Source organism: Canis lupus, chromosome 9, assembly GCF_048164855.1.
Source record: "Canis lupus baileyi chromosome 9, mCanLup2.hap1, whole genome shotgun sequence".
Lineage (NCBI taxonomy): Eukaryota > Metazoa > Chordata > Mammalia > Carnivora > Canidae > Canis > Canis lupus.
Window position 1 is genome coordinate 61,592,028 of NC_132846.1, and position 21,945 is coordinate 61,613,972.

Sequence of the window (21,945 nt, forward strand, 5' to 3'; positions counted from 1 at the left end):
CTCAGGGTCATGTGAAGGTGTGGGTGGGGGTTGGTTACAGACTGCCAGGTGTGGGGAAGGAAGGTCTGGGCACATAGGTCGCTGCTGAGACCTCTCTCCCCCTGTCCGCGTGGCTGTCCTCAATCCCACACCTTTGTCTGTTGCTTCGTTCCCTCTTGGGTATGTACCTCTTGGAGGTACCTCTCTTGGAGAGGCTGTTTTTCATCCCCCTCTACATGGACGCAGCACCAGACATCCCCCGTCAGGGGTCTTGAGGTTTCCTCACAGAGTCCATGAGGCAAAGCACAGGGTTCACTCTCTAGAACTCACCAAACTCGGCTTTCATCCATTTCCTTCCATCCCCTCAGATGTTTTTTCAGTATGTGGGTAGGGAATAACTCTTCCTCCTTCCCCCTTTAGAATTTCTCCCACACGTTTTATGGGCGCCCTATCTTTTCCCTCGCCCATGGGCTTAGAGTTCTAGAAACTCAGGAAGACTATTTTCTGCCCAGCTATATTCTCCCTTGAGACATTTATTCCATAAACATTTACTGAGCATCCACTAAGTGCTAAGTACTGTTCCAGGCCATGGAGACATAGTAGTGGGAAAAATACACAAAAATCCTTGTGATTATGCAGCTTAGGACCTGACACAATGAATGAAGGATAAGCTGCATGCTGGGGAAACCAAGAACATGAACAGGGAGGCCAGGAGGGTGGATGAAGTGAGTTCCCATTTTAAAGAGAGAGGATGGGGTGGGCCTTGTGAAGGAGCTGACATTTGAGCACAGACTTCAGGAAGACGGAGAGAGTGAGGTAAGTGAGTATTTTTGGGAAGAGTGTTCTAGGCACAGGGAACCGCTCAGGCAAAGGCCTTAAGATGGGAACATGCTTGGTGTTGTTCAAGCGCAGGTTGTGATCAACGCGTTGGTCCTGGGATTGAGCCTGGCATCGGGCTCCCTGCTCCGCGGGGAGTCTGCTTCTCCCTCCCCCTCTGCCCCTCCCCTCCACTCGTGCTTTCTCTCCCTCTCTCAACTCAATAAATGAAATCTTTAAATACATGAATAAATAAATGACTCAATGGATCACTCTGGCTGCTGTGACGAGAATAGGCCCTGAAGAGTGAAAAGAAGGAGATGGAAAGACCACTGCAGAGCCCCAGGTGTGAGATGGAGCAGGAGGAGATGAGAAGTGTTCGGATAATGGGGTTACAACCCTCCTCCGGCACCTCCACTAGATTTTTAAATTTTTTACTATTTTTTATTTTTATTTTTATTTTATTTTATTTTTTATCATGGTCTTGAAGTTTCGTCTCTTCCTCCCCTGCTAGAGGTGGTAGGCACAGAGCCGTGTTTTATATATAACACGGGATTGGTTTTCCAGGAGCTCTGCTTCCTGACAAGTGGAACTCCTTTCAGGGATAAGGCAGGTGGTCCTCTGTGCCATAGCACTTCTTGAAAAAAAGTAGTTATGCTTCCACATTCTGTCACAATTTGTCACCCTTCACTGCCGAGCAACAGCCCAGCTATCATCTCTGAAGGCCTCCTGTGACCTTCAAAGTAAATCACAGCCCTATGTTGGCACCTGTTGGTACCCATTCTATGCATGACTTGGAGATTGAGGTTCTGGTTTCAACCATATGAATATCGGGGGCCCTGGAGCAGGAGGGGCTGGCATATTACTATTATTTCAGCTACTTTCTATTAACATTCATCCTGAATGTAGTGGTTTCTGCTTGGAAGCTGGTTAAAATGTAGTTGCTGGATGCCTGGGTGGCTCAGTCGGTTGAGCATCTGACTCTTGATTTTGGCTCAGGTTCTGACCCTGAGTCGGGTTCCATGCTCGGCAAGGAGTCTACTTGAGATTTTCTGTCTCCCTCTGCCTCTGTACCCCCACCCCGCACTCTCTTTCTCTCTAAATAATAATAATAATAATAATAATAATAATAATAATAAGTAGTAGTAGTAGTAGTAGTAGTAGTAGTAGCGAGTTGCAAGTACTCGGAAGAAAGCCTATGTGTCTATTTTCACTACTTCAAAATTCTCAAGTAATGATCAAATATGTTGGTTTCATTTGTTTCTTTTGGATTTGGGTCTCCTATTCTAAGTTTCTTCAGTTTGTTAGGTGCTGAGCCATTCAGGGGTCCTGGTCGTGGACAACAGAAATCAAGTCTGGTTAACCCGAACATAGACTGAGTCACAGGGATGTGAGACACAGCCTGGAAATGCTGAGATGGAGAACCAACCTTGAAGGACAGGCAGGGGCCAGGGAAGGAAGGGGACAGTTAAGGCCTCTGCAACGCATCAGATGTTTGTGTTCCCTTCAAATTCATATGTTGAATCCCAGTGGGATGGTATTAGGATGCGAGGTATGTAGGAGGTGATTAGTTCATGAGAATGGGGCCCCCATGAATCACATCAGTGCCCTCATCAAGGAGGCCCCCCCAGAGCTCTGTAGCTCTCTTCCCGCTGTGTGAGGATACAGCCGGGAGGTGGCTGTGTGCAGTCGAGAAAAGGGCCCCCACAGGAACCCCACCACTTCCTCTGACCCTCATAGCCAACCTATCACCAAGTCCTACTGATCCTTTAAAACATCTCTTGGCTCCTTATTGGTCATTGTTAACCACACCGTCATTGTTTACACTATAGCCACACCCTAGGGACGAAGTGCCCAAGACCTGTAACACTCCGAAGTATTCTCCTTGACTCTAGTGTCTCCCTGCCCCAGGGCACCCACGTGTCCCACACAGCATTTGCCAAACCCAGATAATGACCTAGCTTTCTTAAAATGTCTGCAGCAGATCCCACATGAGGTCTTTGGCCTGATGTCAAGTGCCTCTGTTTCCCTCATCGTCATCCAGGCAGCTTAGTCTATACACGGCCTGGGTATAGACTCAGGACATTTTCACCTGTGGTCAGGACCTTCCCATCACCCCTCACTCCCCGCAGGAACGAGCTCACCTCTGTAGCACAGCACGCAAGGCTCTCCTTACCTGGGCCTGCCTCGGTTGGCCTCTTGCACACAGCCTAGAGCTATTTTATTCCTCAGTGCTGATGACGGATGCTCCTCTGTTCTCTCAGACTACAATGCCTGCCCATATTTTTCTTCTTTACAAACTCTTATTTATCCTTAAAGATTTAACTGATTCATCTAGTCCATAATTACTGAATACCTAATATATGTCACATAGCGTCCTGGGCGCAGTGAGCGGGGGTCCGACAGGATTCCTGCTCATGGATCTTAGGTTTCAGAAGACCAACAATTAATTGGAAACAAGTAAATGAAGTAACTGACGATAATGGGAAGATTGCTTAAAGGAATAAAAGAAAATGTGCTTGAGGAGCAGAGGGAGGGGGCTGGCCTTTTACCCTTGTGTTTGAAGAAGGCTCTCTTGGAGAAGGTGCCATTTTATCTGAGACCTGAAGGAGAGAAGGAACTAACATGCAAAGTTCAGGGGAGAAGATCATTCCGGGTAGAGGGACTAGCAAGTGCTAAGGCCCTGAGGCAGAAAAACTTGCTACACTGGAGGAACAGAGAGAGAAGACCAGGGGGCTGAGATACAGTGAACGAAGGGGAGAATAACAGAGATGAGACCAGAGGATTGGTAAGGGCCAGATCATAAAATGTCTTATAATGCATTAAAGGAGTTTAGATTTTTTTACTTTCTCCAATGAACCTTCCCTGACCTTTCACTAACTGAAGAAAAATTTTTAATCCTAAGTGACTCTACTACTGAGAACACCTAGTTGGCCACCCAGTACTCTCATCTTAACTTTCTTTGTGGATCTCTGGTCACTGTTTCATGTATTCTTAGACGACGACACAAACTGTTTCTTTGTTTTAAAATGGCACTAGATCAAGAGAAAATATAAATGAAAAATTGAAAAGGCAATGAGGACATGCGTGGGAAACATGTCGAAACTGGGTTCTCAGTGAACACATTATCCATATCTGCAAATTTGAGGGCTCTGGCATCTCGACAACTGTCCCCTTGAATATCCAAAGGTCTACTGTGCCATGACTTACCAACCTTCCGATGGTCTATTTGTTCAACGAAATTACAAAATCCTTCAAAGATAGGCTCTGTGTCTGAAATGACAACACACAGACACTTCCACACAGTGCCAAACACACTTCTGGTTTCACTGTAGATGGTTGTGAAGTCTGTCAGTAATTCTACCTCAGAAATCATTGCTTACACCGAAAGAGGGATGGTGCAAAGATAGTGCATGGCAAATGATGGTGGGGATTGATGACCATCCAGCATCTGGGGGAGAATGTCCCCAGATGCAAATCTCTCCCCCTCACTAACCAAGGTGGAAGCCATCCTTCCTTCTCCAATTGCCCTTGCAGTTAGGTTGCAGACCCATGACCTTGACTTCTCCAATCAGATGCACCCACGTGACACTTTAATTTGGAAGAGAGCAATGGGAGGGAACAGCTGTTTCCCAGAGTCCAATTTTCAGATGACAGAGCAATGAAGGGATGCAGCTTTCACTCAGCTGGAGGGAGGAGGTGGGAGGGGTCTGGCATTCAGAACTAGGGGTAGGACGCGGCTGCCGGTGTGTCTGCATTCAGTGCTAGGGACCATGACCTTTCCTGAGCTGCCCTGCAGCCTGGTTCACATATTCCTTGACTCTTAGCCTGATGCTAGCCTTCCAGTAATTTCTGCAAGTAATCTCATATCCTTTAATAAGTCCCTTTCCTGTGTAAACCGCTGGTATGCCTTCTGTGTTCCTCCACTAAGAACTCTGGGGCAGGCAGGGTATATAGCAGGGAGGCTTTTAGTTCAGTGTTAGGGTCACAAATGTATCAGGAATTAAAAACAAACCCTGGGGGTGCCTGGGTGGCTCAGTGGTTGAGCGTCTGCCTTCGGCTCAGGGCGTGATCCCAGAGTCCCAGGATCAAGTCCTGCATCGGGCTGCCCTCAGGGAGCCTGCTTCTCTCTGCCTGTGTCTCTGCCTCTGTGTGTGTGTGTCTCTCATGAATAAATAATAGAATCTAGGGCAGCCCGGGTGGCTCAGCGGTTTAGCACCGCCTTCAGCCCAGGGCCTGATCCTGGAGACCCGGGATTGAGTCCCAAGTCGGGCTCCCTGCTTGGAGCCTGCCTCTCCCTCCGCCTATGTCTCTGCCTCTCTCTCTCTCTCTCTCTCTCTCTGAATGAATCTCTCTCTCATGAATAAATAAAATATTCAAAAAAATGAATAAAATCTTTTTTAAAAATCCCAAAACTAAAAAAACCAAAAACCTCTGCAAGTTATAATTTAAGTCAGTGGGGGCCTTGTAGCTGATTTATAAAAATTCAATTTGTTCACTGCCTCTTAGGGAGCATAACTATTGAAATCACATTGTTTTCAAACAGAAGGCAGGTATGTGGCAACTGGTAACACGTAAAGACATTTTGATTGTAAAGCACCCCAGTGAGACGGATGTATAGACGGTTGAAACAAGGCTGCTCTCTCACTTACACTTACAGCAGCTCTCTGCTCGATAGTTTACCTCCTTTTCCAACATGAGCTGTTTCTCCTCTCCTGCAGACTCCGGCATGTACAAGGAAGGCTATGTGAGTGTTTCTACATTGAATTCCTGGTACTTGGAGGGGAGGTTTTGAACTCTTTGGCAGAACTGGTATTCTGGTATTGTAAAAACAGTTCAGGGTCCCCCCCCTCCCACTCTGGACTGTTTTCATAGCTTGTTCTTCATTTTTAATGTAATCCTAGTAGTAGGTATGATTAATTCTGCTGGTTGGGTTCCAAAGATGAAAGCCACCTCAATCTGGGGCTAACCCCTGAGTTAGAATCAATCCTTATGTAAGTCTATCAATAACCCTATAAAGGAGGCATGATTTCTCCTGCTTTCCAGATGGGAAGGGGAGACTCAGGAAGCTGGTGTGTTTCTTCCCCACGTACTTGGGTCGTGTAGTCAGGGTAGCAGTAGGTCACTGTCATAGTCTGTTGGGGCTGCAAGGACAGATTAGCAAACTCTGGGGTGATGTAAACAACAGAAATTTAGCTCTCACATTTCTGGAGGCTGGAAGTCTGAGATCAGGGTGCCCACACAGTTAGGTTCTGGTGAGACTCTTCCACTGTGTTGCACACTACTGACTTCTCATTATGCCCTCACATGGTGCCAAGAGACAGGGAGACCTCTCTGGGGTCTCTTTATAAGGGCACTGACCCTGTTCCTGAGGGCTCCATCCATGTGACCCAATCACCTTCTCAAGACTCCACCTCCAAATACCATCACATTAGGATTGAGGATTTCAACACATGAACTTTAGGGGAACACACACATTTAGTCTATAATACTTACCAAGAGCATTAAAAACAAAGAATAAACAAAACAACAATAGGGTACATTGTGCTTCTCAGGGCCTTCTCTCATGAAGCTCTAGTCTTAGTTTTTTTATATGCACGCAGATGTGAGTCCCGTGATGTAAAAATCTATTTCTTATTTTGCGTTGTGGCAAAAACTGAAAGCTAATGGTGGTAGTCTCGAGCCTTCAGGTTATGGGGAAAGGAACTGAGGCAGAGAAAGATGAGATAAATTGGCTAAAATAACTCAGCTGTGGAGAAGAAAAGACAGACCCAGCAATGAGACTCCTGCTAGACCGTGTCTCTATCCCCATATAAAAATGGTCACTATAATCCCTGTCTTTTCAACCTTACAGAATTGTTGCATGATTTAAATAAGATAATTCAAAAGATCTTTCTTAAAAAAAAAAAACCCATAAACCATTAAACAAATGCAAGGTCCAATCTGTATCAGTCATGGTTACCAGTCCAGAGACAGAAACTGTTCCAGGTCTTCAGGCCGAGAGGAATGTAACACAGGACTTAGCTCACTGAGTTACTGGAAGGGCTGGGGGAACAGAGGAAGGAGGATGGTATCTGGAGCCCAAAATGCCCAGGGCCTCGGCATTCACCGGGTAAGCGCCACAGAGGCAGAAGGAATGGTTTCTGCTTTCCTCCTCCTTTCTAACCTTGGTGCTTCCGGTCAGCTGAACCTAGCAGAATTTTTCTGCTTTTTGGAGGAGGGGAGAGGATACCTCCCTTAAGAATGTGGTTAAGGACCACAGATGATGCCCAACATAATGTTTAATCCAAATTTTCTCCACTTGCACTAGGGCCTCTTAATATAAAACAAAAAAACCCCAAAACCAGTATTCCTCTGGCTCTGTCCCCTTCACAGTTACAGGGGACTTCAGCTCTCACAAAGAGAGCCTCCTGCTATTCCCGTGGGGCTCCTGGAGTGCCTCTGAGTGCCAGTGAGTACACCACGCTTGGGTACCATGTGTTGCTGACACGGTGGCCTCTGGAGCTCCAATTGGTGGGAATCGGCTGCGGTGGGTTTCAATCCTGGTGTCTCTGTGACTTTCCCACCTGCCCTGCTACTACAGGGTCTGCACCCACCGCAGCTCAGGAGCTGCCGTCTGTGGTTGCACCTGCCACTTGGGGTGCCGCTGCCACCATCCGTGGGGCTGTGAGTTCCACCACGATTCGCCAGCTGAACAAGACAGCATCGGAGGCTAAGGCGGCCAAGCCACCACTCTGCCCCCAGAAGGCACTGTTGCTGCTGTCTGTTGGTCTGTGCCTTGTCATGGGGCCAGGCCACCACCCAGCCTCACCACTTGTTGCTTCTCTAGCAGCACACCCTCTGGATGTTCCTGGATTGGCCTGGTACCCATTCCACATCCTGCTGCTTTGTTCTGGGGATGGCTGCTTTCATTGCCCCAAATTTATTGTCACATGTGACTCTGCTGCCCTTATGTCACAGTCTTTGTTTGAAAAAGTGATCTTGGGGCAGCCCGGGTGGCTCAGTGGTTTAGCGCTGCCTTCAGTCCAGGGTCTGATCCTGGAGCCCCAGGATCGAGTCCCACGTCAGGCTCCCTGCATGGAGCCTGCCTCTCCCTCCGTCCGTGTCTCTGCCTCTCTCTCTCTCTGTGTGTGTATCTCTCATTAATAAATAAATAAAATCTTTTTTTTTAAAAAGTGATCTTTTGGTATTCTCTGTTTTTTAAGTTCATTGATCATTTTTCTCTAAGAATGTGACCGTGGGGGCCTAGGCTCAAATCAGTACACCCATTCCTTGGGTCAACAAATATTTGTTGAGACCCAGCCTCATCAGCTCCATTCTGAGCTCTGGAGGTAAAGCAGTGAAGAGAACAAATTTCGGCTTTTGTGGAGCTTATAGTCAGGCTGGAGGCTGACAATAAAGGCAGATCACAAACAATTTTAGAGTATGTCAGGGGATGATGAATGTCATGTATCCCAATGGGGAAGCTAGAGAGAGAGTGAGTGAGAGAGAGGTTTTAGCAGTGGTTAGAGAAGACCTCCATGAGAAGATGACATGTGAGCTCCACTTTTGCTATGGACTAAATTTCTATGTCCCCCTCCCTGACAAATACATACATTGAAACTGAATCCCTAATCACCAACATGATGGTGTTGCGAGGTTGGACTTTGGGAGGTGAGCAGGTCGTAAAGATGGAGATGTCATCTTGTCATCTGTCATGAGTAGAAATGATCCCTCTTATGACCCCAGTAGAAATGACCCAGTAAAAATGACCCAGTAAAATCCCCAGTAGAAATGACCCCAGTAGAAATGACCCAGTAAAAATGACCCAGTAAAATCCCCAGTAGAAATGACCCCAGAGAGATGACCTCTTAACCATATGAGGACACAGCAAGAAAACAGCCATCTGCAGAACCAGGGAAGGGGCTCTCATCAGACACTGAATCTTGATCTTGGACTTCCCAGTCTGTAGAACTATAAGAAATAAATGTTTGTGGTGGAAGCTACCGGTCTGTAGGATTTTTATGATAGCAGCCAAAGTTGACTGAGAGAGCCTTCTATCTATTGGCTATCAACATTTATGCTGTTTCTGTCGACCTCCAACCATCTCAGCGATTCTCCAGCAGCCAATCCTCCAGAATACTCAGGGCACAACATCTGCTAGTCAAATAGAATATTAGACAACCATAACCACCACAACCACAACTCCAGTGGCTAATATATTTTAAGCATCTCTTATGTGCCAGACACTGCTCTATGCATGTGCTCTTTGCACATATGATCTAATTTGATGCTTATCTCCATTCTATGAAGAAAGTACCACCGTTATTTCCATTTCATGATAGGAACGTGGAAACATAGATAGTTCCTCACTCAAAATCACATCGCGCGCACACACACACAGTCTGGCTCCTGAGTCTATGATTTTAAGAGTTATCCTGTATGACATGAAGGTAGACAGAAGGAGCTATGGGAATATCCAGGTGAAGGAGGTTCAGATAAAGAGAATGGCAAAAACTCTGGGAGGTAAGCCTTGGCATACTGGAGAAACAACTGGATACTGGGGTGGCTGGAGTGGAGTGACAGATGTTTTAGGCTGAGTTGTGATCCCCCAAATCCATGTTGAAGCTCTAACCCCCAGCACCTCAGAATGTAACTGTATTTGGAGATAAAGTCTTTAAAGAGGGAGTTAAGTTCAAATGAGGTCTATAGAGTGGGCTCTGATCTAATATGACTAGTATTTTTGTAGGAAGAGGACATTTGGACACAGACATGCCCACAGAGAAACAACCATGTGAAGATACAGGGAGAAAGCATCATTTACAAGCCAAAGAGAGAGTCCTCAGAAGAAATCAACCTTTGTGACACCTTGATGCTGGACTTGGAGCCTCCACACTGTGAGAAAATAAATGTCTGTTGCTTTAGCCGCCCAGTCTATGGTATTTTGTTAAAGCAGCACAAGAAGACTGAGGCAGGAGAGGGAGAGTGGAATGGGGTGAGGACAGGGAGACCCCAGTGCAGACCTACAAGTCTTGTTGGCCATGGTAAAGACCTTGGAGAGGATCTAAGCCTCATCCTGGCTGTCAGAGGTCACGGGGGTGGGAATCAGAGGGTGGAGGACAGCGATCAGGTGAGAGATGGTGGTGGCTGGGAACAGGGTTGTAGCCTCAGAATGAGGGAGAGGTGAGCAGATTCTGGATATATTTTCAGAAGGAGCTATTGGATGTTTGCTGGCAGATCAAATGTAGAGAGTGAGAGAAAGGAATTACAGACACATCTGTGGATCTTTGGTCTCAGCAATATGAGACATCTGATGGAGAGGAGAAATCAAGTGCGAACTATTAGTCATCCAAACGGAGATGTTGAGGAGGCATTGGATACAAGAGTTGGGGTTCAGGCTGGAACACATGGAGATCCTTAGTGGGTAGGTGTACCTTCACATAGTCAGACTGAGATTTCCTAGAGATCATCTAGGAAATACATGTAGGTAGGGATGAGAAGATATTTAGTAACTGTCCCTTCCAAACTCTGGGGATGGGAAAGCCACAGGGATGCAGCAAAAGAGGCTGAGGAGTTGCCAGTAAGAAGAAAACAAGAGAGTGAAGGGTGGAGCCTAATGAAGTGTGTCTCAGCACGGGAGATGCTCTGCAGGGAATAGTGAGTCTACTGATGGAGGAGAGCAGATATTGACCATTGGGCTTACGACTCTCTCACTGGAGGGTAGTGATGAAAATCCGACCAGGGGATTCATGAAAGACAGGAAGGAGAGGAAGGAGAGCCAGCAAGAGCAAATAACCTGTTTTGAGATATTTTTCTGTAAAAGGATGGAAGAAAGGGGCAGTAGCAGGATTGGAGACAGGAGGTCAGGGGAGGTTTTCAGTTTTATGTTTTGTTTTGCTTTCCTTACATTTCCATTTCATGTTTGCACACTAACAGGACCGGTCCAGCAGAAAGGGGGAGCCTAGTGAGGCAGGAAAGAGAGGGGCCACTGCAGGAGGTGAGGGGGGAAGTGTTCTAGGGAAGGGCTTAGCTTTAGATGAAGTGCTGAGAGTTCTAGCCATAGTAACCAGAGGGAAGACCAAGCACATTGGTGAGAGCGTGTGACTTTCTCTTTCAATCGCTCTTATTGTTTCAGGGAAATGTTTGTTTCCCAGGTTAGGGTCCTCAGCTAAGAGTAAGGAGACAGAGGAGATGCTGGAGGTGTGAGGAAAGAGAATGTGTGATCACTCAGGTGAATGCAAGATGGGATTGGCGGTAAGAGCCCCCCTTGGGGACAGATGAGGACTGGATCGTGAGAACAGACAGCAGGGCCATGGGCTTCTCTCCCGCCACATGCACTGGTTTGGGTGCAGGTGCCAAGCAGGTAGAGGGCTGGGCTTTTGAGAGGAAAGAGAAAGAGACAGTGGCCAGGGCAAGGCAGCAACAACGATGTACTGCTGGATTTCAGCCTGGAAAGGGTGGAGTGACAATAGGTAGGGGGTGAGGAACAGTGGAAGAGAGGTAGGCCCAATGGGTTGCGCGTGCCAGTGAGTTTGAAGCGAGGGTATAACAGCATTTAAATCATCCTCCAGCCGTTAAGGGAGTCAGGCTATTGGACCAACCTTATGATCCAGGTTTTTGTTGTTATTCACAGAATGAGTTATTTTCTCCTAGAGATGGAGCCCCCTCCTATAAACAGGATTCTGACATTCCTTCCCCACCATATATGAGGCACATCTGGGCTCTCTGCTCCATATTTTGAACTCTGTATATCCAACTTGGGATTTCTGGTTGACATGCTATTTCTGGATCTACCTTTATGTGGGCCACTTATAGAGACATCTCCCCCGCCCCCCCCCGTGGCCCTAAATACTTCCTTCCAAGCAAGGTGATTCACCTGAGTTGGCTGTCTTATTTAATCAAGCTATTAAAAACCAAACTGCAGTGTGAAAAAGTACAGGCTCAATTTAGGTGCCAACTCATTGAAAAATTGGCCCTTATAGACTATAATTAGGAGAGAAAGAGCCCGCAATTGATCCAAGTGGAATAAAGGAGCAGGAGAGGGAACTGCAGGCCCAGGGCACAGGGAAGTGTCCTCTCTGGATGCTACCCCTCTCGGAGGTGCTTCTTTTCCTTCTCTCCTCATCATCTCAGCCAGCAGCAGTCCCTCCTCCTCAGGAGCTGCCTCCATCCTTGTAGCTCCTCCACCAAAGCCTGAGGCAGCAGGGGGTGGTGAGAGCAGAACCTAACATCCAGTGCTGGATGAGAGGAGTCACTCCAGTGAGCAGAGTAAGCCTGGGGCCCTGCCAAAACCACAGGATACCTCTCTGGTAAGGGAGCCTCTCCTACTCTCTCTTCCTCTCCCCTTCCAGGACTTTGATCCAAAACAAAAGAGGGCTCATTGAACGTCAGGGTCAACCTTCAGAGGCAAGAGACGCAGGAAGTGCAAAACCTGCCAGGGGTAGAGGTAGGAGTTTTTTACCAGGCACTGCCCACTGCAGTCCTGTAGAGCTGGCTCCAGCCACAGTCCCTGACTCAGGAAAGAGAAAACAGGAGCTTAAGAGAAACGTGCCCAGGGGTTGCCTTACTTGGAGCTTCTTTCAAGTCCCCCAAATGATTTCCACATCACTGTACTTAAGTTCACCCTCCCCCTCCCAGCCTCGGCACCAAGCAAAGGTGACTATCACCTAGCTCTTGGTGCTCCCTAACTTCTAGAGCAGTTACAGCCCGTAAGGATGGTTGTGAGATACTAAGAGCAAGCCCACTTCTCCTTTATCCCCTCTGCACATCTTTAGTTCTTAATTTAATATTCACAGAGGAAAACGAATTCAGCTGGTTTGATCACCAGACCGAAGGAAGCACACCTGTAGGCAGGCAAGTGTCAGATACAGCCTACCAACAAGTGTGTGGGGGTGTATGTGTTGGGGGGGGGGGGTTGGTTCATGTCTCATTGTCTCTCTGATGTTTCTCCACCACTCTGTCTTAAGCCATGGAATGATGTCTGAATGGCCCAGTGGCCACTCCTCCTGTATATTGGCAGGGAAGGTCCCCTTGGAGGAATGAAGCAAGTTCCCCAGGTCAGACCTCATAGTAGAAAACAGAGAGGAAGAAGCATTCTGGAGCTGCAAAATAAGAGTCCTCCAAATAAATTCTAAATTACACTGGGTACCATGTCTTCTCCCCACAATTCCTATACCCAATGGTATGCTAGTAAATGTTTAACAAGTGGTTCTATGGGCAGTTGAGGGGGGCGGATTTATAGTCAGTGCCAATTGTTGTGGTATAAATACTCCCACCATGGCCAATTCCAGGCTTTCCAGTGTGAGATCCCTGAATGCAAAGTTGGGAAGAGATGTGTACTGTTGGCTTCTGAGAGCCATTGTGAGCTGGCTCTCGCATACCGTCAGTGTTTTATTAACAGTGTGACAGTCATTAAAGCTGTGGTAGGACCCAGAGAAATAAATGGTATAGGGAGGTAAGCCCGGAAAAGGAGTTGGGCAATAACGTGATTCTGAACCCAATTCTAACATGGGGTGGGAGGGTTTCCTTGCACCACCAAGCAATGATCCGGTCACCAGCATATAGGGTATCCTCTAATTTTTTAAAAAAATATTATATTTATTTATTCATAGAGACACAGAGAGAGAGAGACAGAGACAGAGACACAGGCAGAGGGAGAAGCAGGCTCCATACAAGGAGCCCGACGTGGGACTCGATCCCGGGTCTCCAGGATCACACCCTGGGGCTAAGGTGGTGCTAAACCGCTGAGCCACCCAGGCTGCCCAGAACTCAATTCTGACACACTCTCTATCTACCCAGAGATACCATCAGATTCCACAGATTAAGGGCTCAGTCTCAAAACTGTCATCTGCCCCAACTTCAGATGTCAGTTGCAAGCCTGTATGGTTGTCACCTGTATGTCTGACCAAATGACTATAAACCAGAAGTTGCAACAACCCACTCCTTGGGTTTGATTAATTTGCTAGAGCAGTTGCCAGAACTCAGGAGACCCATTTACTCACTAGATTTACTGGTTAATTATAAAATGATATAACTCAGGAGCAGCCAGAAGGAAGAGCTTCATGGGGCAAGGTATGGGGAAGGGTGTAGAGCTCCTAGGACTGGCGCTCAGTACACACTGTTTGAGTGTTGTTGAGTGGCTAACATCTCTATAGGGCTCTAACCCAGCACAGCCCAACTGAATGTTCTGTAATGATGGAAATGTTTCATATATGTGCTGACAATGGTAGCCACCAGTCACAGATGGCTACTGGACACTTGATGTGGCTACTGCAAAGAACAAAGTGGATTTTAAGTTTTATTTAATTTTAATCATTTATGTAGCCACATGACCAGTGGCTACCATAACGGATGGCACAGCAAACAGCCTGCAAGTCAAATTATGATCTACGGACCAGCAGCTCTGGCATTAGTGTCTGCAGAGCACAATAATGCAAAATGCAATAAAACAGGGCATGCTGGTACCTGGGGAGCCTGTGAGAAATTCAGAATCTCAGGCTCTATCTCTGACCTACAGAATCAGAATCTGTATTCCATTCTCGTGTGTTTGTGTACCTATCAGCACCAGAGAAGCTCTGCTCTAAAAATTGGTAGCACTTTCATAAACTTTATTTCACCTGATCCTCAATAAAAAAAAAATCCACATTGTGGTTATGATGCTTCCCATATTAGACATGAACTCATTAAGCCTCTGGAAGGTTATATGATTTGCTCAAAACCACTAAAGGGAAAGGAGAGACTGACTCTCCACACCCAGCACTTCTTGGGCTATCACACATAGTAGAACAGTCCAGTCCCAGGCAATTTCATCAACATTGTTTCCTTCAGTACTGTTTTAAAGATTTTATTTATTGACTTGAGGGGGGGGGGCAAGGGCAGAGGGAAAGAATCTCAAGCAGAGTCCCAGTGGAATGTGGAGCCTGTCTCGAGGCTTCATCCCAAGACACTGAGATCGTGACCTGAGCTGAAACTAAGAGTTGAACACTTAGGTGCCCCTCTTCCAGTACCGTCTTCAATGGAAGATGATCACAGCACTTTGCTGCCGGAAACACGAGCTGCAGCTGTGATAGCGGAGATGGATTGTGGAATGGGATAGAAATGGTGGGGTAGGTAGGGGATTAGCCATGAAGTCCAGTCTCTTCCTCAAATACATCAAGGGAGGAGGAGTGAAGACAGGGCTAGATGTAATGTCAGGCTGCCTTTTAACCAGAAAAGGAGGTCAGTTTGCTGCCCAGGATCTATTTATATGCATAAGCTAAGCTGCAGTTCTGTTTTCCTTTTGTTATTTCATTATGTGAAAGAGTTGCAGAGATTTTTTTTTGACAATTTAGAGATTAAATATTGATTGGCTTGGTTAAAAATTTCCCCTGAGAAGTCTCAGGAATGAAGGGTGAAAGTGCTTCTTCCAGAATGGCTGAAGGTGAGATAAAATGATAGAGAAGAATGAAGAGTGGTTTCAAATATGAACCCCATGCCCAGCTGGCCCTGTTGGTACAACATGCAACTCTTGATCTTGGGGTCATGAGTTTGAGCCCCACATTGGGAATAAAGATTGTAAATAGATTTTAAAAACCCCACAATCACTCCCTCAAAAAAACCCTCCAAATATAGACCCCAAATCAAAGGTCATAAAGACTGAGACTCTAAATTATAAGACTTGTTTTGCTGGTTCTCACAGAGGCATCACTCTGAAGGAAGCTCCAGGTTCATATTAAATAAATACATAAATGTAATTAATGATGATAAGTGAGTCTCCCAAGCAAAATGAAGATGTCTGCAATATGTATGTGTTGGTCAGTCACTCAGTTTTCATTGCGTGTTCCTCTTCAGAGCAGCACATTCCCTGATCAGCCTCACACTATTTCATCAACCCTAGCTTTAAAGAACGCACACCCTTACGTTAAGAGCCTGGTCACAAATAACAATAGCTAAAGTTGGTGTATGTATTCCTGGTTTGCAAACAAGTAGTGAGAGAGCAAGTAAGAGAAAAGATAAATAAACAAAGAGGAAAAAAGGAAAACAAATGATGGGCATCACTTCCTTGTGACCCATCTACCCCATGGCCTGCTTGCTCCTCCTCTGTTCCCCCGACATGGAGAGTAGTATCTGAGCTCAGAGCCCTGTGGTCACTATGGATTCATCTTCGTATGCAATCCTGACTCATCTCTCTTGCACTTTTCATGTGTAACCAATCATCAAGTCTGGTCAGCTCTAGCTTTTATTTATTTTTTTATTTTTTAAAGATTTTATTTATTTATTCATGAGGGACAAAGAGAGAGAGAGAGAGAGGCAGAGACACAGGCAGAAGGAGAAGCAGGCTCCCTGCAGGGAGCCGGATGTGGGACTCGATCCTGGGACTCCAGGATCACACCCTGAGCCGGAGGCAGGCGCTAAACCACTGAGCCACCCGGGGGTCCCCAGCTCTAGCTTTTAAATAACTCTAGTACATCATTTCTATTCTTAAGGTCATAGTTCAGGTCTTTATTATTTTACCGGGAATTCCGCCTCCTAACTAATCCTTCCCAACTCCATCTTTAATCTCATCCCTCAACAATCCATCATTTCTGCAAAGACTGAAAGCTAAGTACCAAGGATAATTAAACAATCCTCTATATTTCCATCACCCATGGAATGGATGTCATATTGCATTAAGTCATTTACAAAACGATATAATGGTCTAGATAACATCCCCTTTATTCACTAACTCCTGTTTGCATTCCCTTTCTTGCTCCTCCAGAGGCAATTACCATTATAAGTTTGGTGTGGATGGTAGATTGGATTACTTTTTTCACAATAATTTGTTGCCTCCTCATCCTGTTGTTTTCCCTGGAGGTGGAGCACAAATCCTCCATAGTCTAACAGGGCCTGGGAGAGCTGAGCAGAGCCATGGCCAACCTACCGCCTTCATGTAATGTGAATATAAATAAATATGTGCTATTATAATCTGCTAAGATATTGAGCTTATTTGTTACCCAGAAAAAGCTAACTAATTCAAAACATTTATGTATGTGAAGGTTTATGAAATGAATACAAATGTATCTATTGTGATCGTTTTGTATATCTTTGATATACATACATATGTATTTGCAAGCAATATATGGTTCTCCTTGGTATGTTTTACAAGTTTTACATAAATGGTTACATTCTCTGTCTATTTTTCTGCATCTTTTTTTTTTTTTTTAAGAGAGGGAGGAGGAAGGAGCTGGAAAAGGAAGAGAGGTTCTCCAGCAGACTCTCTGCTGAGTGAGGAGTCTGGCAGGGGGCTCAATCCTACGACCCTGAGATCGTGACTTGAGCATATCAAGAGTCAGATGCTTGCTTAACAGACTGAGCAATCCAGGCACCCCTATATTTTTCTACATCTTGATTTTTATATTCAAGATTTGTTTTGGATAGCTCTCCACACGGAAATATATGGATCTAGATCATTCCCTTTAGCAGCTATCAGAGAAATCTTTCCAAATCACAAATTTTGTTCTCAGTTCTCTGCCATGAAGGATGATAGCTGAAGGCAGTTACCAACAACACTCCCAGCAGTGGGGCAACAAGCCTTTCTTGAAAGGGGATCTAGGTGATCCTCACAGCGACCACCACAGTCCACCCTTTGTGCAGCTGAGTCCACTCTTCATATGTATTCTGGAAGCAATCCCTTCTAGGGTCCAGGGGAAAACTCAGAAGAAGAAGGTCTGTAAGATGAGCTTGAGTCCCTGCTCTACATCTGGTCTTAGAACCACAACTGATACTCATCATGTCTCTCCTCTACCATCTATTCTGTTCCTCCCCCACCTCTCTCCTCACAACTCCAGCTAGCACCTCTGCTGATCTTGAGGGCTTACTCAGTGATGTGACCCAGATTTGCATCCCTGCGGGGTCTGTGCCCCCTGGTCACCATGCCATTCTCAGTTTGGGCTTTCTACACTCATGCACTCACTGTCAAAATGGTGCACATACCAAGAGGTGCTCAAGTGGATCACCTGGGTGCCAAACATATTCCTCCTTGCCCCTGTTGCATGGTGGCAACCCAAGCAGAATTTACACACAAAAAAGCGAGTAAAATCCAGGAAACTCATACTAAACCATTTCCCTAACTCCACCCTCAGGTAACCAGCCATTATTTTGATTTCCTCTCCATTGTTCAAACGAGGCTTATTTTAAAGTTCTCATAATTCTCTGTAGGCATCTATAAAGGTATATGTGTAATGTCTATATCTCAGAGGATTTAGAAAAATATAAGGTACACCTTAAAGCCACCAAGGACACCACTAACCAGAGGGAAATACTGTTATCCTCTTGCTATCTTTCTTTGCAAGCTCTTTCTCTATGATCTTAATTCTTTTAAAATGAAAAACTACGAAATTAATATCTGGCCTCTTTTTTAAAAATGTGAATCAGGCTGATTGTGGTTACTTGCAGATAACATTCCTCAAAGTAATCTTTGTGATGAGAACTGATTAACTTCAAAGAACTACACAAAGTTATTTCTCTTTAGAAGGCAAAAAAGTAGCATATGCAATGCAGAGCATAATACAGTAATAACTACTGTAACTAGATAATAAGTGTATTATCTCATTTAACTCAGCAGCCACATTTATGAGCTCAGTGTATGTTATTTACTGTTACTGTAGATGAAGAACTGAAGTGAAGTGTAGAGAGATTAAGTCACTTGCCAGGGGCACACAACCAGAACCCAGAACTGAAGTTCAAATCTAGATTTCCTGCCCTTAAATCCCACACTCATCACTGCTAAAAGACGTTAAGACAAATTTGCTAGGGTGACAAAAGCCCAGGGGACACAGCTACCAGGGATGGGAGAAGTCCAGCAGAGCAAGTGCATTATGGCATCCACTGCAGGCAGGGGCATGCTAAAGAGCTGTCAGTGAGGTTAGGGGTCTGATTCAAGGGTCTCTCTGGAGGGCCCAAGGACTCTGACCTATAGGTCGATGGAAGGACCATGGCAGCACCCTAGCACAGGAGCTGGAGCCCCAGGGGGCAAGTGCATCAGCAGGAAGGCAGCCACTGTTTGGGACAGATCAGAATGCTAGGTATGAGGGAGCTGGTGGAGGAGGATGGTTGGGAAGGAAGGAAGGTGGGAGCTAGAAGTCAGGCCATCAGAATTCCCTTTCCTTCCTTTGTCCTACCCACCACCCACTCTAGGTTACCCTGCCTCACTGTGACAAGGGGAAGGACCCTTGTCAGAAAAGAGGGGAGACAAACCAGCTGCACAAAATAAGACTGATTATACACATTTACCGGAAGACATGCACCAGAATGTTTCTAGAGACATCATTCAAAATAGCCCCAAATCAGAAACTATTCAGAGATCCATCCGATAGGATGCCTAAACAAATGGTGATATAATCACACAGTGGAATACTACACAGCAATGGGTGTGAACAAACCACAACCACATGCACTAATAAAACAGATGAATCTCACAAATATAACGTTCAGTGAAAACAGACCCAAAATATATATTCTGTAAGATTCCATTCATGTAGGATATCACAACAGTCAGAACTATCCTAGGCCCTTGGAAGTAAGGTCATTGTTTGGTGGTAGGGGGTGCCCAGAAGGGGTCATGACAGGGCTCCTAGGGGGCTTGTAATGTTCTTTTGAAAATTTTTGAGTGCAGGTTGCTATTTTATCTAAAACTCCAACAAGGAGTTTATTAGATTAAAAATAAGTAGGAGAAAAGAAATGAACAAGAGTGGCAAGGATAACAGACAGAAAAACCCAAATCATTACGATGAAAACATTAAATTGCACTCCATTGTGGTCTCTGGGTAGAAAATTGCATCTTTTCAGCCATCTGTTTCTATTCAGTTACCCCCAAAAAGTGTCATAGCCCAGTGATCATAAGTGAATCAGCAAGGGAGAAGTTTCATGTAGTCAAATAATTTACAAATGTTCCAAACTACTCTGGAAGGTTCAGAGCTATGGGCTGCAGGGCATGATTCCAAGTAGCTTTGAAGTCCTATTGCATTATTTCTATGTAATGCAAATTGACAAGGTCTCTAAATTAGGCAACTAACTAGAAAATGAGGTCTGAAAGCCAACTTTATTAGCAGCCGGGAATCTGGGCCGAGAGGCTTATCTGTTTGTGGCTGGGCATGGGCGGGGAATACATTTTCCATGCAAGGAATCAGGATAAGAGCAATGAGAAGGAGAAGTTCACATGGAGAAGCCAAGGAATAAACCTAGGAGTTGATAATCTTTCTGGGTTTTACTTAACAAATATTTGTAGAGTGGTTTCTATGTGCCAAGAGCTAAGTACTGACTCTATAAATGAAGAGTCATTTCATCCTTACAACAAACCTATGAGGTGGGACCTCATGGCCTCCTCATGGAGAGGGTGAGGTTCAACATGGAGAGGTTGAAGGACATGCATGAGGCCACATAGCTGCTAAGTGGCAGAACCAGAATCCAAACCCAGTTAATTAGATCCCTGTGCCCTTGTTTTTAACTTTGAGGCCTGTGGCTTATCCCACCAAGATGGCAGCATGGCTCTGCTTTTCATCTTTTCTCATGACTCATCTTTCCTCCATGAGAAAAACCAGGACCTTGGTTTTTCTTGCCGACTTCCCCCCTGGAGGACTCTGGTGGTGGACCTGTCATCTGCCTATATGCCGTGATGAAAGATTGCTGAGAAGACTACCCCCCCTACTTCTGTCCCCTCCCCTAGCATATCTTCCATGTTGTACTATGGCCAACACCTGGACTTCCATCACTGATGTTTATTCTTTTGGGTGAGTGCTCTATTGCCTAGTGTTCCTTATAAAGATGCAGATAGCCCTGCAAAATGTCTGTGAATGAACCTCTGAGTGCCCAACTTTACCTAGTTTTCGGGAAGGGGTGAAAGAGAACCCTGAAGGCCCAGCAGGCTAAGAAGATACCCAAATTGGTGGCTGGGCCTCACTATTCTGTCTCAGTGAAGTGGGTCAGTGGCTAGCTAATGCCCATTTCTTCATCCATCTACTCATTCCCTGTGCTTGCATCCTTATATAGATGCAAGATCTCCTCCTAGGTGTCACATGTGACATAGCAGCTTTACAACTCTCATTATCCCTTATGTGCTGCCTACTTAATTCACAAAACACTTTCTCATGTGATCCTCCACGGTACTTGTCATTATTCCCAATTATCTGAGAAGAAAGTTAGGTTCACAAGGTTTGTGTGAGTTTCCCAGGGTCGCTTGGTTTCTGAACAGCAACTCTGGGATGAGGACCCAGGTCTTTGACTCATCTCAGGCGAGTAGCTGGGGAAGGAGAAGGGAAACCATTTAACGATGGGCGGTTTTTTGGCTTTGCTTGTTTGTTTTGTGGCAAAATATACATAAAATAAAATTTACCATCCGTTCATGTTTGAGTAGACAGTCAGTAGTGTTTGTACCTTTACACTGTCAGGCAACCAATCTGCAGAACTCTTTTGATCTTGCAAAACTGCAACTCCATACCCACTGAACAACTTCCCATTCCCCTGGAAACCACCATCCCACTTCTGTTTCTCGGAATCTGACTACTCCAAGGACCTCACAGAGATGGAATCATACAGTATTTTTTGTTCCGTGATTGGCTTCTTTCACTAAGCATCATGTCCTCAAGGTTCATTGTGCAGTCACCTGTGCCAGAATTTCCTTCTTGTTAAGGCTGAATGACATTCCATTGTATGTATGTAGCACATTTTTGCTTGTCCTTTTCTCCGTCAATGGGCATTTGGATTGTTTTACATTTTGGCTGTTGGGACTAATGCTGCTATGAAAGGACAAGTGTTTCTAAGATCAAGTATTCACATGAAGATCATCAAGACCATGATGAGATCTTAGAAAAGGCTCTGGGAAAGCCAATGTCAATCTGAGGAGTATGTGACTGAGACCCCCAGGGAAGTGGTTAGAATAAAGGGGATTCCTGTTTTCTGTGGTGGGGTCCTCATTTTCTAGCGGTGCAGTCCCCCCAACCCCCGGACTCTCTCCTCCTTATGGTAGGACTGGTTGGTGCCTCTGACCCCTAGTTCAGTGCTCTCTGCTGTGAGCAACCTGTCCATTTGGAGATAGGGTCCAGGACCCCACATGCGGCCCTGGACTTCTCAGAGGACCAACTCTCGATCGTGTTTTTCAGTCCCCAGGGGCTATAAAATCCCCTCCAGCCTGACCGCCAGCCACAGCGTACAGCTGAG